Here is a 13225-nt window from a genome sequence, read left to right on the forward strand (position 1 = left end):
CTCTGCCAGATCTAGAATTAGCATGCTACAATCAGCCTTTCTCTCAATAAATTGACAATTCTAACCTAAAAAGCGAACTCAAACAAGAGAATAACATTTCTGGAAAACAAACAGTGTAACAAATTTCAGCATATACTTGGATTCAGTTTCTTAGGAGTCTGGAAGAGAGAAAATATTGCTGTTTATTCACAATCAAAAGTTTGATAATCAAAACATTTGCAAGCGAAAGATTGCTTTAAGCACTTCTAGCTCCAGACTGGTATCTGCACAATGCCGCAGGTTTCCAGCAACAGGTTTCATAATGCCGATGACTGCCCTATGAGCCTAGCAGTCCAGAAAGTTTTCCATCTGCTATATAGTTTGGCTGTACTGTCTGTATCTCATCAGTCTGGCTATAAATGTGCTACAAGAGATTGTTCTGAAGGCCTTACTAAGCTCAGATAAACAGTATTCACTGCTCTCCTTTTGCCTACATGGGATGTTACAGAAGGCAATCCAGTTGGTGAGGTATGATTTGCCCTTGCTGAATCCATGCCCCAAATCACTTTATTCTCCTTCATTCACATAGACATGGCTTCCAGGAGGCTTCGCATCATAATCTTACCAGAGAACGAGGTGGGGCTGACCGGCCTGATGTTCCCTAGACCCACCTTCTTGCCTTTTATGAACAAGGCTGTGTGTCCTTTACCTGCTTCAAGTCATCAGAAACCTCTCCAAAACACCATGACGCTTTGAATATGGTACAGAATGTCTCACAGGGACACCAGCCAGCTCCCACAACATTCTGAGATGCATTCTGTCTGGCCCCATGGACTTGTGTATGTCCCACTTGCTTAAGTACTCCTTAGCTCAATCCTCCTTGACCCTCCTTGCTTTCCCAAGGCATTGATAGTAGTCTTACTTAGGACACAGTAGGGACCTAGGAGACATGAAGACAAACACAACAAGTAAAAATCAAGGCAAAGAAGTCACTGGATGTCTTAGCTTTTTCCATAGAAGCCCTTATTGCTGCTTTTCATGTCCCTTGACAATTTCAACCCCCACAGAGTTTCAGCTTTCCTAACACCATCCTTTTTGTACCTCAAAAAATTCTTGGAACTTTGGCCTGTTGCATAACTCCTAACAAAGACATCTGTATATTATTTCTGATACTGTTTTTTGCTGACTCATTCTTGCTTTCATGCTGATAACACACGAAGGACAAATAAATTCTTCAGTATACAGCTCCAAGATCCAGGTTTACTGCTCAGTGTCCCTCAATCCATTCTACACTGCACCTCACATCAACTGCACTTGTCTGCTGAACCAAATCTTACATGATAAAAATTTCATATTCCTGTACATCAAAGAAACATAACTTGTCAGAATTCAAAAAAACTATGAAACAATAAATATGGCTGATATTGCCTCTAGTGTTATCATCTTCTGTGCCACAACGCTGATCAAGAGCCATTCTACAATGCTGCTCCATCTGCTGCAACACTTAAGTCTCTATAGCCCCACCGAAAAATCATTTATAATTCACAGTTCCAGCTGTAGGTGGCACTGCATATGATACTATGTGTGCTTTTTGCTTCTATATTCAGATTTCTTCTTTTCTAGGTAGTACAGCTAGCCTCCAACCTTTTCACAGCTTGTGCCTGTGACAGGCAACTAAGGATCTTTGTTTGAGAATGTAATAAAACAACACATGAGCAGAGAATTTTTCAAAGTTATGAGAAGTTCTGTCTGAAACATACTAGGCATTGTTAGGTGAATATATTTTACTATATTTCCCCACCAAAAATCTGATGTAGAAAATTCCTTTCAATGAGCAAATATAGGATATGGAGAAATAAGTGTAGTATGCCAGCTAAGGCACACATAACAGGAATCCAGACATCCCGTAATTGCTTGAAATGCACCTCCTGCACCACTATCATCTATGGAAACGAGTGTTACCTTCATTTTTGGAGCTTCAGGGACAGCCTCCTCTTTGAGATTTTTAACCTGTTTTAAATTCTGTTTCTGCTGTACATACAGTAAAAGACTGACAGTAGTTTTTCTACTGTCAGAACAGGAGGTCTGTAACAGATAGGTATCTATCTCCTTATCTGAATATTCATGCCTGATCTTGATGTAAAGCCACCCCATGCACTGACCACTTATGCATTTGTCAGTAAAGGTGAGGGGATGTTTTTAACTTCTAATACTGGAGAAGTAAATGTTTAGAAATCTACTATGCATGTTACTATCACTTTTCTGTGTGCTCAGTCAAAAAAATCATAGATGAGGAGCATTTAGAACAAGCTTTTCAATGGAGCTCATTTTCTCTGAACATACTGAATAGCATAAATGCTGGATCTGGAAACTATTACAACATTTTTAGAAGCTGAAAAGTAATCATAATGAGATCTTGCAAACAATGAACTCTATTCTCTCCCTGACATACAGAAGGATTTACGGACATATTATTGCCTGTGCATTCAAAGAAAAATCCCTTGTGCATTAGCACAATAGGACACAAATATCCACTGAGTTCTTCCACAATTACAGTGCTAGTTTTACCCATTTATGTTTTTTTAATTATTGTTCTAACAGTAGATGGCAACATTTAGTTGAATCTTGGCAAACCCTTGTGAGCTTTACAGAGTCATTTCAGTTCTGATTTTACTCATGAGACTTAGCGATACAGAAAAATAACATATAGCAGCATATAATTAGAAACTATAAATTAACTAGATTGTTTAATTATCTATATAAATTAATATAGCAATTACCTTATTTTCTTCCAAATTCCAGCTTGCCCAGGATAGTTTTTGACTGAAAGCCAGCTGTGCTCTGAGAGTTTGCCTGGCATTTTGGAAACATATCAATGTCCTAAGGGTTAGGCTTTCCTTATACAAAAGCATAAATGGAGAAAAACAGCAAGCTAATTTCTTAAAGGGTTATCAATAAACCTTTTCCTGAACTGCACAGCTTGGATTCAGATCTGAACTGCCAGCATCTCAGGATGTTTGGATCAAGCTTTTAGGTGTAGGCATTGACAATTCTCTGGCTTTTACCATATCTGTTTGCCCTGATAGGTGCTCTGTGAATATTCCCATTTGATGCTGAAGTTTATGAGAATTCAGATGTTGACTTGATGGAAACAGGAACATCCCCTGTAACACTAAAGGCTAGAACTGCTCTCAGTTATTAAGATCACAGTAAAACTGAAATCTCTTAACACTTCAGAGCTTGTCTTGTAACAGATGTCTGCATGCCTCAGGTGCAGGCTCAGGCATAAGGTGAAACAGTATGTCTCCACTCACTCAAGATGGGCAAGTATCCACATCCTGGGCTGTGTTCTAGTCTTTGGATATACAGGGAAGGTACTTGTGTAATGTCTAGCCTTGGCAAAAGAGGCCAAGGGCTTAGGAAAGGAAATGCCAGCTTCTTGGAGCTCTCTTGGTATACTAGTCAAAGTAAGACCAGGTGTGTGTTTAATTAGAAGAGGCAGCACTTCATGAACTACATGCTTTGTAGATCTGTTCAAGAAAAATATTTTCCCAAAGTTTTAATTCTTTTAAATAGTAAATATAGACCTTTGTGTAACATACATCTCTGTGTGTATGATTTCTTATCTGGATCCACCTTGAAATCTTGAAATTCAGCTTCTCAACAGCAAGAAGGAAAACCATATAGTCAAGAAACATTCACCAAATTCTTCCATTTAAATGACAGTGAAAGTAAAAAGCAGATCAGCAGATATCTTAACATTCATGGTTTTGTGAAACCCTCTGACCAAGGCAGAGTATTCTCCATGGCTAGTGCATCAATCACTCAGAGAGACTGGGGCATTATTCCTGGCTTTTAGTAGCACAGCCTGGGCCTTGTGCTGTTGTGCAGACAAGCACAGAAAGAATGTGTTTTAAGAGGGAGAGTGGGAGCTGAGTGAAGAGAGGGGGCCCTTGTACGGGGAAGAGAGAAGAAAAGAAAAGAGAAAGGAAGAAGGCCCAGACACTGGAAAGCAAGATGGCTTTTAAGCTGCCAAAGGTTCAACAAAAGCTATCATGAGGTTATCCAAGAGGGAGTGAGCTTCTTATCATAAATACACAGATGATTTCATGAGTATGCTCTGGATCTCACCACACTTCTATGTGTATCCTATGAAGTAGTGTTTGGTCTCTGACTTTTTCTTGTGGAAGGATTTGTCCTGTAGAACTTCACCAGAGGCTGCACATTCCACAGGGCATTGATGTGGATACGGATTTGTTCAGAGAATGTCCTGTGTATCTGTAGCTACTGCACTTTTTCCTGATAATGGAATGAAAGATAGAGTATTAAGAAATGGAGTATTCTGGAATTGTAAAATCTAGTAAACGTAGGGCAGCCTCTGTACTCTTCAGATACACTGAGATGAAGTTATCTCTAAAGAGGTGTTTAATCAGAGGAAGACAGAAGCATCTAGAGATAGCGTAAATAGATTAGAATTAAGTAACTGAGGCTGCCCTCTGTGCTTCAATTATGACTGCAGAATTCCTTTGAATTCATCTCTCTGCAAGGAAATCCAGTGCAGCTGTTTGAAAAACCTCTGACTGTGGTGTGAGTGAGAATAGGAAGCTGCTAAACCTTTGGCTTGTTGCTAGGACCAGTTTTGAATCAAGAGCAGGAGAATGTCCCAGCACAAAAGACACAGAGGTTTAAAAGCTGAAAGGCAAGACAAATCAGGAGATTCAGGGTCACTCATCTTACAAAACAAGTTGCATTACACTTACAAAATGGTATGCCAATGTAGATTTCTATTTACAAAATAAAAAAGTCTGTAGATGATTGAATGATCCTGGAAGGAATTAGTCAGGAAGGACAGGCACACATTTTCAGTAATCTCTCCTAAAACAACAACGCATTTAGGCAGTAATTGCATACTAGCAGTGTGTGCCATTTCATGAAGCTGGAGGATACAAACATAGCCAACACAGAAGGTTAAATAGGGGGGTTGCAGCACAACTTTTCATATACTGCAGCTTGAAAATAACATGGGTAAAAGAGGGCCTCCGATTTGGTGCTGTCTTTTCCGGAATGTATAGTGCAACTGGATCTAAATTTTGGGAGGGTGCCCAGTTTCAGATGTCTAAAGCCTCTGTTGAAAGCAGTGGAGACTATACACTGCCAAAGTTTTATGTATGCAACTGCAGATTGATTGCCTAATGGCAGTGGTGGGCTTTGATCATGAATGTCTGGAGAGAGAAGACTCAGTAGGAGCCCTTTTCCTCTGTTTTCCCTTTACTCTTCTAACTACAAATTCTACTGTTTTCCTATGCTTCCCCCCCTGTATTTACTACAAGCCTTTCTTTCACTGATACCTAAGATATAAAAGTTTCTCTCCCCACATATTTCTTTTCTTTAACGGCTCGCTAGTTGAGGACTGTGCAAGAGGAGTTAGCTGAAGAAGGTGCAAGGGTATGCAACTGCTCTAACACTGTCTGTTTTGGGCTTTATGAGTGAAAGAAACAGATGAAGATCATTTCCTCTCATTGCCCGTTTCTTATTAGTAAATTGTGAAGAATTCTTAGGTATAGAGCATCCAAGTGGGATCATCATCTATACGCAAGGGTGAATTCTTTCTCTACAGTTTGGTCAATGTGTGAGTCAGAGTCACATAGAAGATGTAATAAGCTGCTTCTGATCACAATTTGAGGTTTTGTTCTGATGGCAAGTTAAAATTGAAGTCCAGTAGAATTAAGTGTGACATCTTGAAGATTCCCAACTAACCATATATTGTGATTCCACTTGACAGCTAAAAGGACTTAGAAAATTGCCTTTATTGGCCCTTATTTTCCATTTTACGTACACTTCTGCAATTGTGTGAAATGACAGCAAACTGCCATGAATGTATCCCTCATCTATATTCATTGCTCATTTCCTCCCCTTAATGAAAAAAATGGTGATGCATCAATCTTTATACCCTTTTACTGAAATTAAAAAAACAAAAAAAAAAAAAAAAGAAAAAGAGTAGCACTTTTACTACTTACATACCTAACAGATGAGAATAAATGACAAAGAAATGGCTGGCAGTTTAGGCTCTGGTTTTTTAGTGAAAAATCTCACACAGTCAAAGAATTAAAATGTTATTTTTTTAAATCATGCTTGCCCTAAAATCAGCCTGTATATTTTTCTTTAAAACTGCGGTTATGGGGAATTATCTCAGAAGCTTCCAATTCTGCTACAAAGACAGATGTTTGAATGATCCCCTCCTGCTCAGTATCAGCTGTTCAGCAGAGCTTGCCTCTGAAATAAAGGACCAGTTACCTCCTAATTCTGGCTGCCTTTTCAGGAATTATACAGGGAATTTTTTAATAACAAAGGTCCTTTCTTTGTCCTAGGGCTGAGCTAGAAAGCCTCTGGCAAGCACAGATTCAGCTCACCATCAGCAGAACTTGCTGTGGCTCCTTGCTCTTAAACTTCACATACAGGTCAATTATACAACTAGTATATTTTTATCAAGGTGTGGTGCAGATCTTCACCCTGAATTCCCCATGAATTCTGCATCTATCCCTTTCAGGCATGAAGGATTCATTTATTGGCAGCAGCAGATTAGGCCTTGAGAAGCATGTAGGTAGCCTCACATTCTGTTCCGTTGCAAGGACATTGAGATAGTAAACCTGATTCAGTGTTCAAAGATAGACAGAATTGAAGGCTACACTGTCACATCATTTTATTTGTAAATCAGTGTCCTTGGATGTGGATATGAAGAGGATCTAAAGAAATTCAACTGATAACACCCAGACTAGGTGATGATATATCCTGAAGAGCATAGATGATATGCTCTTCAGGATTGCCATGTGGTTTTCTCTAAATAGGCTTCACAAAGAGTCCCCTAAACATGGAAGCAAGCTACATTGCTGTTTTCCTTACTTTTGGTCCCTGGGTTACCATTGTAGGAAAGGTTCTTTTTCTTCAGAATCTAAAAGCTTTCTGAGAGGTGGACTGCAAAGTGGAAAATATAAACGAAAATTGACTTCGCATATTAGGGCCTTCACCAGGGAAGGGAGCAGGAAAACATTCACTATAGATGAACTCCCATTTAACAAAATCATAAAAGCCCTGTAAAAGATTAAGCATAGAAAATAATGGCAGTCCAAATATATGGTAAGAAAACACAGTAAATCATTCTTGGAGGGAACCCGTTTCATTTTCATGAATTAAGATGACCTCTGCATACTTCACCAAAGTTCTTATTTTACCACTCCTGAGCTCATAAAAGAGGGTATATTTCATCCCAGGGGTAATGTTAAGATACAGTGAGTTAAGCTCAGAAATATGCGCTAAACATCCCCCCATTACCAGACTGGGTGGAGCCTTGTGCATAGGACTAAAACTTGAGTAACCCTTTCAAAGCCTTCCTGCTCACATGGCACTCCCTGCAGCTATTCTCTACTCTGAGGAACTTGTCTTTGTGAAGAGGTGACAGCCTGTGTGGTGCCTGGGCTTGTCTGGCTTGCTCTGGGAGAGATCTTCATTCACACTTGGTATTGCTTCCTGCGTATTCAACAGCCACCAGCGGACAAGAGGTGTCCTTCCGCATGCACGGGTCACGTGGGGAAGGAAGTTGACATAAAAAGCGTAAGGTATACTGTGGCCATAAGTAGCACTAGGAGGACTACTGTAACATGGGGTGGCCTCCAGATCTGATAAAGTACACCAAAACCTAACCTGGCTTCTCTAACAACAGGCATCCTAAGAGCCACCTTTGCCCCACCTGTCATTTCCAAACATGCCATATGTGCTTCAGTTCCCTGAGGTGCAGGACAAATTCCCAGACAGCTTCTCTGTCTGGAAACGTTAGGGATGGACATATTCAAACGGCAAGATTTGAAAAAATGTCATCCCCCCTCTGCTCTCCCCGTCACCTTCAGAGCTCCGCTTGAACTCTATTGTGGCTCTCCTCAACCTTCCTTTCAAGACAGAATAAATCTAGGTGCGTCATCATTCCCTGTTTGGTCTTATTTTCTCTTATTCTTGAAGATGTCTCTTTATTTTGGTCATACTTACATCCAAAAGACTTTGTTTAAACCTCAGTCTAAATTTCTGCTATTCTGAAACAAGTGAAGAACTTGTTCCTTTCATGACTAAGGTAGGACCTGATGCTCCATTTCAGCCAGTTGCGCAGCTCTGCCAACCTCATCTGCCTAAAGCAAAGCAGAGGTCAGGAGGTGCACACTCTGCCCATCGTGGAGGCAATGGCATCCTGGTGTTCGCTTCTCTGTTTCATAAAATGGGATGACACTGGCAACCTGGCTGCCTTTGGAGATTTGGTTGCATAGCTGAGGTGGATAGTAAGAGATGACTTATAAACAGATGATTTATGTTAGATTTGAGCTGGTTAAGAAGTGGGAGGGCAGGTGTAAAAAGTCTTCATCAGGCAATGGTACCTGTTCACAACGAGATGGCTTTCGGTAGCACACGGCACAAAGCTTTCGGCAGCTCGTGGCACAAAGCTTAGACTGCAGGAAACTGACAGCTCTGTGGAAAAGCTGTGCATATGCATCTCTGCAGGCATCAAGCTTGCTGGTAAACCTGCCAGGATGATTCCATAGAATGTTATTTTTCAGATTGCTTAATGAAGAAGAAGCATGCAGCGATACCTGTAAACAGTTTTAAGTACTCACTGCACCTCAGTAAATGAAGAACTAAGGTGAATTCTAGAGCCTTAATACAAATTTGCATCTGTAAACACTATTGTGCACTACTTTCAGACAGGGCACATGAGCGTAGTTGGCTCCTTTTACCTTTGCTGCCCTTCTGCAACATGAGACTAATGGTTCCTTCACCTCCAGGGGAGGTTGTGTGCAGGTAGACGAAGCCATCTTTGCTTGCCTTCACTCATGTACTGTGGTGAGCAGGCAGTATGTCCTGTGGAACGAAAATCTTGGGGCAGAGGATGAGTCTCACGGGCCAGGGTCAGGCATGTGAAGGTCAGCGCAGGGAGATGCTGACAGTGGGAGAGAGCCAGCTGGTTGTCACCACTGAACCACACGTGGAGGCGGCTGGGGTGCAGAGGGGTGCCCCGGTCCTCCTCCGGCATCAGAGAGGGTCTCCTTGCCCCAGAGGGAAGCGAGGGGGAGCACGGGAGGGCTGAGGGACGGAGCAGAGACGCGACCCGACCAGAGCCACCGCGCAGCTCCCCTGGGCAGGTGCTGCGGCCGGGAGGGTCGGGGTAAGCTGGGCCTGAGGCCGCAGGAGCGGGGCACGCCAGCGGGGCGGGCAGCTCCACCGCCGGCGGCCGCGCCTCACGGCTGGGGGCCGAGCCCCACACCGGCCGCGGGCGGCGCCAGGGGGCGCGCGGGTGCCGCGCTGCGCTGCGCGGCCGCGCATGTGCCGCGCCCGGGCTTCGGGCGGCTCGGCGGGGCTGCGGCGGGAGACAGGGACTCTGACCCAATTGAGCCACTTTTCCCCGAAGAGGGTAAAAGCCTCCGGAGACTTAAAAATAAGCCATGCCGAGGCCGGATCGGCGGTCACAGCGGTGTGAGGGGCAGCGAAGACGGCTGCTGGGTTTTGGGGTGGAGGCGAGGAGGGGTGCCGTGCGGCACCCCGGGGCAGCCCTCAGAGGGGTGTTCAAATCTGCCTGCGTTTGGGAATAACTGAGTCAAAGTCACGGAGCTGTCGGTAAAGGGTAGGGGACGCTGCGCCGGGCGCCGCCCTGGGGTGCCCGTGGTGCCCGGGGGCCGCGGGAGGCGGCGGGCACGGCCTGAGCAGGTGCAGGTCGGCCACGGCAAGAGCAGAAATGCAGCCAACCTAACCCCTCGGGGGTCTGGGGTAGGATTCCCCGTGCTCTGCAAGCGGAGAGATGTGCGAGGGGGCGCGGGAGTCTCGCCTTGGCAAAGCCCGGTCGCCTCCCCAATCTCCTACTCCGGCAACACAAGCGAAGCTTCCCGAGCGCATCCGTGGTGAACAAAAGCCGCACGTCGCCCGGTCCCCGCCAAGCCGAGCTGCGCCTTGCGCTGTGTTTGCGGCATCCTGACTTCATATTTAGCCTCTTTACAGAGGCTTTATTACTCTTTGAGGCCCGGAACGCATGTGCGAGGAATGCTCTGCTGCCCGCCGCCTGCGTTTTAACTGATCCTGTGGCCAAGCGCCGCAGCCCGCGGTTCGCATAGGAGCTTCCACGGTGGTGGAGCCGGCGGCGCGAAGCGCGGAAGCAGCATGAGCGGCACGCCCTGAGCTCTCGGCCTCCCCGGATGCACCCGGGCCCTCGAGGTCTGCCCCGCACACTCGCGGAGCCCGCTTGTTTCAAATGCACAGTCCCGGCTGGACCTTGTAACAGGGAGAGAAAGGGCAACACACAGAAAAAGCGCCTAACTTGACGAACAATGTCAGTATCGCTCTCCGGTTTTATAGGTTTCCCCTGCTTGTCAAAGAGAGTTTATCACTATCCTCCAAGAACCAGGAAAAGGCAACTCAGGTACATTACAAATACAGACCGATTAGAGGCTCTAATGTTCGAGTGGGGTCGATATAATCATACGGAGAGGTTACCGCACAGAAAAAATAGGTACTGAATTTATCGATGAGCACATACAGCGAAACACATCCCCCCACCTCCACCCCCCAAAAAAAAACCCACAGGGAAAAAAAATCCCAAACAGTTTCGTTTATTTCTCCACATAATTTCGAGCCGTTACTGCTGCAATTAGGGTAAGTGGGAAACAATGTGCATAATTACAAAGAAAAAAAAAGAAAGAAAATACAATAATGATTAAAAAGGACGGGGGTTAGCAGCACACAAAACATCACGGAGACGGTAGCCTTGTTAGGCGCAGGGAATGTTTATCTGGATGGCTGCTCACTCTGTTTTTTCATAACAAACACTATTTTCACAACAAAGCGGTTATTGCTGCCTGCCATAACAATAATCACTATAGGAGGAGGATTTTTTCCCTTTCGTGGGTAATGATCATGTTCTGTTGCTGAGGATGTAATGATTTGGAGCTGCGAAACTCGGATTTTCATCTTTTCTACACACTTCCCTTACACACATTTCAACCCCTCTGTGCAGAGGAGACTAGTTTGCACTTATTTTACTCACTTGACTTCATTTAAGTCGCTGGCCACTGGCCACGGAGGGCTTTGTACATGAAGACGCTCTTGGAGGTAACAGAAAACCCTGTGAAGAAGACCGCAGTGATCAGGCACTTAATTCTATGCAGTGTTTTTGCTAATGTGTGCAGGTGTCCAGGCGCCAGTGTTATGAGAACTTTCCAAATCTACAGCCATGAAGTTTAAAACTCCTGTTACTATTTCTTCACCCCAGACTGTACCTATGCATACTTATAAATGCGTATGGCATCAGAATCTCAAGGGCGCTAGCTTTTTGAAGTCTGAATTAATGTCATTCACTCTTTGGGACATCGCTTGGCAAAAGTGGATTTCCCCCTTTCCCTTCACACCTATTTTGTTGTGTTCCTTCATAGTGCTACTTGTATTGATGTTGGACAGCTTGTAGCTAAACACAGGGAGACACGTTTTTTAAATGGACACGGTAATAGTATCAGCTGGAAGCTCCCGGACAACGTAGTGGAAGAGGGGACGACGACGACAACATTTAAACGTACTTTAAAGTACTCTGTTACAGAAACAGTAGCTGCAGAACTGCAGCAGGTAAGGGGAAGAAGGGCTATTAAAATTATATTTGATTTGGACCCGCATTTTTAGTGCTGTTTATGAAGTGCATATGGGACGCCCCAAAACTGCTCAGCAAGTGTCGACAAAATGTATTTATCGAGAGGACAAGAATGCATGGCTATATTTTGATAATTTCTTACTTATTTTGATAGCTGGGCACACCGTTAAGGTCATCATAAAGGTAGCACCTACAGTACATTTACCAGTTTAATATTTCGGGTATTTCCCTGCAACATTTTAGAAACGTTTCTTTACTTAGGCAAATGCGCCTGTCTACTTTGTTGAGAGTGATTTGCCAGGCCAAGGGAGCCATTTCCTATAACAGGTAGTTTGACAAGGAAAACCGACTGTCTTAAATATCAAAGAGTAGTCAAACCGCAGTGAGATTCAAAGCAGGGAGTGTTGGAACATTTTGTTCCAGTGAACGAGCTAAAAATAACAGCCCCTACCCGTGTTGGAAGGAGGCTGATTTGCCCACTTGGAAGGGCAAATAGAAATTAAATTATTAGTGTAACCAAACAGAAAAATCCTCACCAGAGAGGTGAAGGGTGAAAGAGTTTTGTTCTGAAGTGTCAGTGATTTAAACACACCAGAGTCCAGAGCCGAGGCTCTGAACGGGATTTGGTGGGTGGTTGGGAGGTTTAATCTAATTTTATACCTTCCTCGTGGCACCAGAATGCGTTTGAACAAGGTCATAATAATGCCAAACTGCACAGCCAAGTGTAAATCCTGCTACTCTAGCCTTTCTGCCACTCGAAGCCAAACCTGAAAGTCTCATTTTCAGCCCAAAAGCAAGCTCTTTCTCCAGCTTCACATTTTTGCTTACCTGCAGGACGTGCTCTCTAAAGATGTCGGAAACTGCTTTGACATCCACTTCGAAGATTAGAGGCTAAATGTGGAGTATGTCAGTGAGGAAATGCTTAACAATATGACAATTACACCACGCGGGTTATTGAGATGTTTGTTTAGATACTTTCACCATTCATGCTGCGGGAAAAGGGAGCTTCTTTACTTGCAGACCGCAGGGGGAAATAAAAAGCAAAACAACAACAGCAAAACCCCGAACTCCCACGTTTTTAATTCTCCAGTCACTTTTTCTGCAGGCAGGGAAAGCTTCCCCCTTTCCCAATAAACACGTTTCCAGATAGCTGTTAATTCTCTAGTCCCATGAGCGGCGTGGGGTTTGGTTTGGGGTTTGATTGTTTAAAGTACAATAGAGACGTCGCGGCAGCCCAGCGAAGCAGTGCCGTGCCCCAGCAGCTCCTGTGCGGAGCCGCGAATTGCAGCGGAGAGCCGCGCTAATCCGGGGCTGCCTCCCAGGTTACGCCCGCGGCCCCGGGCGCCGCAGCTCCCGCTGCAGCCCCTGAGTATCCCCGCTCAGCGCCGCCGACCCCGGCCCCCCCAGGCTGTCCGCCGGCGCTGGAACAGGCCCGCTCCGACGTTGCAGCCTCCCCGCCGGGGGCGGGCGGCAGCCCCTACCCCCTGTGACCTAGTCCTACAGCACAGGCTCTTGCGAACACCGCGACGCTCACCCGCGCCCCCCGCCCCAGGCACAGACACAAGCTCTCCCTCCCACCGG

At 44.7% G+C, this 13225-nt stretch overlaps 1 long non-coding RNA gene across 1 annotated transcript; it reads right to left on the reverse strand.

Moving 5' to 3' along the window:
• Positions 1–508: 508 nt before the first annotated feature.
• Positions 509–12627, reverse strand: LOC115619647. The gene is made up of 2 exons (XR_003995079.2): positions 11051–12627; positions 509–919 (listed from the first exon to the last, which is right to left on the reverse strand). It is a non-coding gene; the product is annotated as an uncharacterized LOC115619647 (long non-coding RNA).
• Between the last annotated feature and the right edge of the window lie 598 nt (positions 12628–13225).

The sequence above is a fragment of the Strigops habroptila genome, chromosome Z (genome assembly GCF_004027225.2).
Source record: "Strigops habroptila isolate Jane chromosome Z, bStrHab1.2.pri, whole genome shotgun sequence".
NCBI lineage: Eukaryota > Metazoa > Chordata > Aves > Psittaciformes > Psittacidae > Strigops > Strigops habroptila.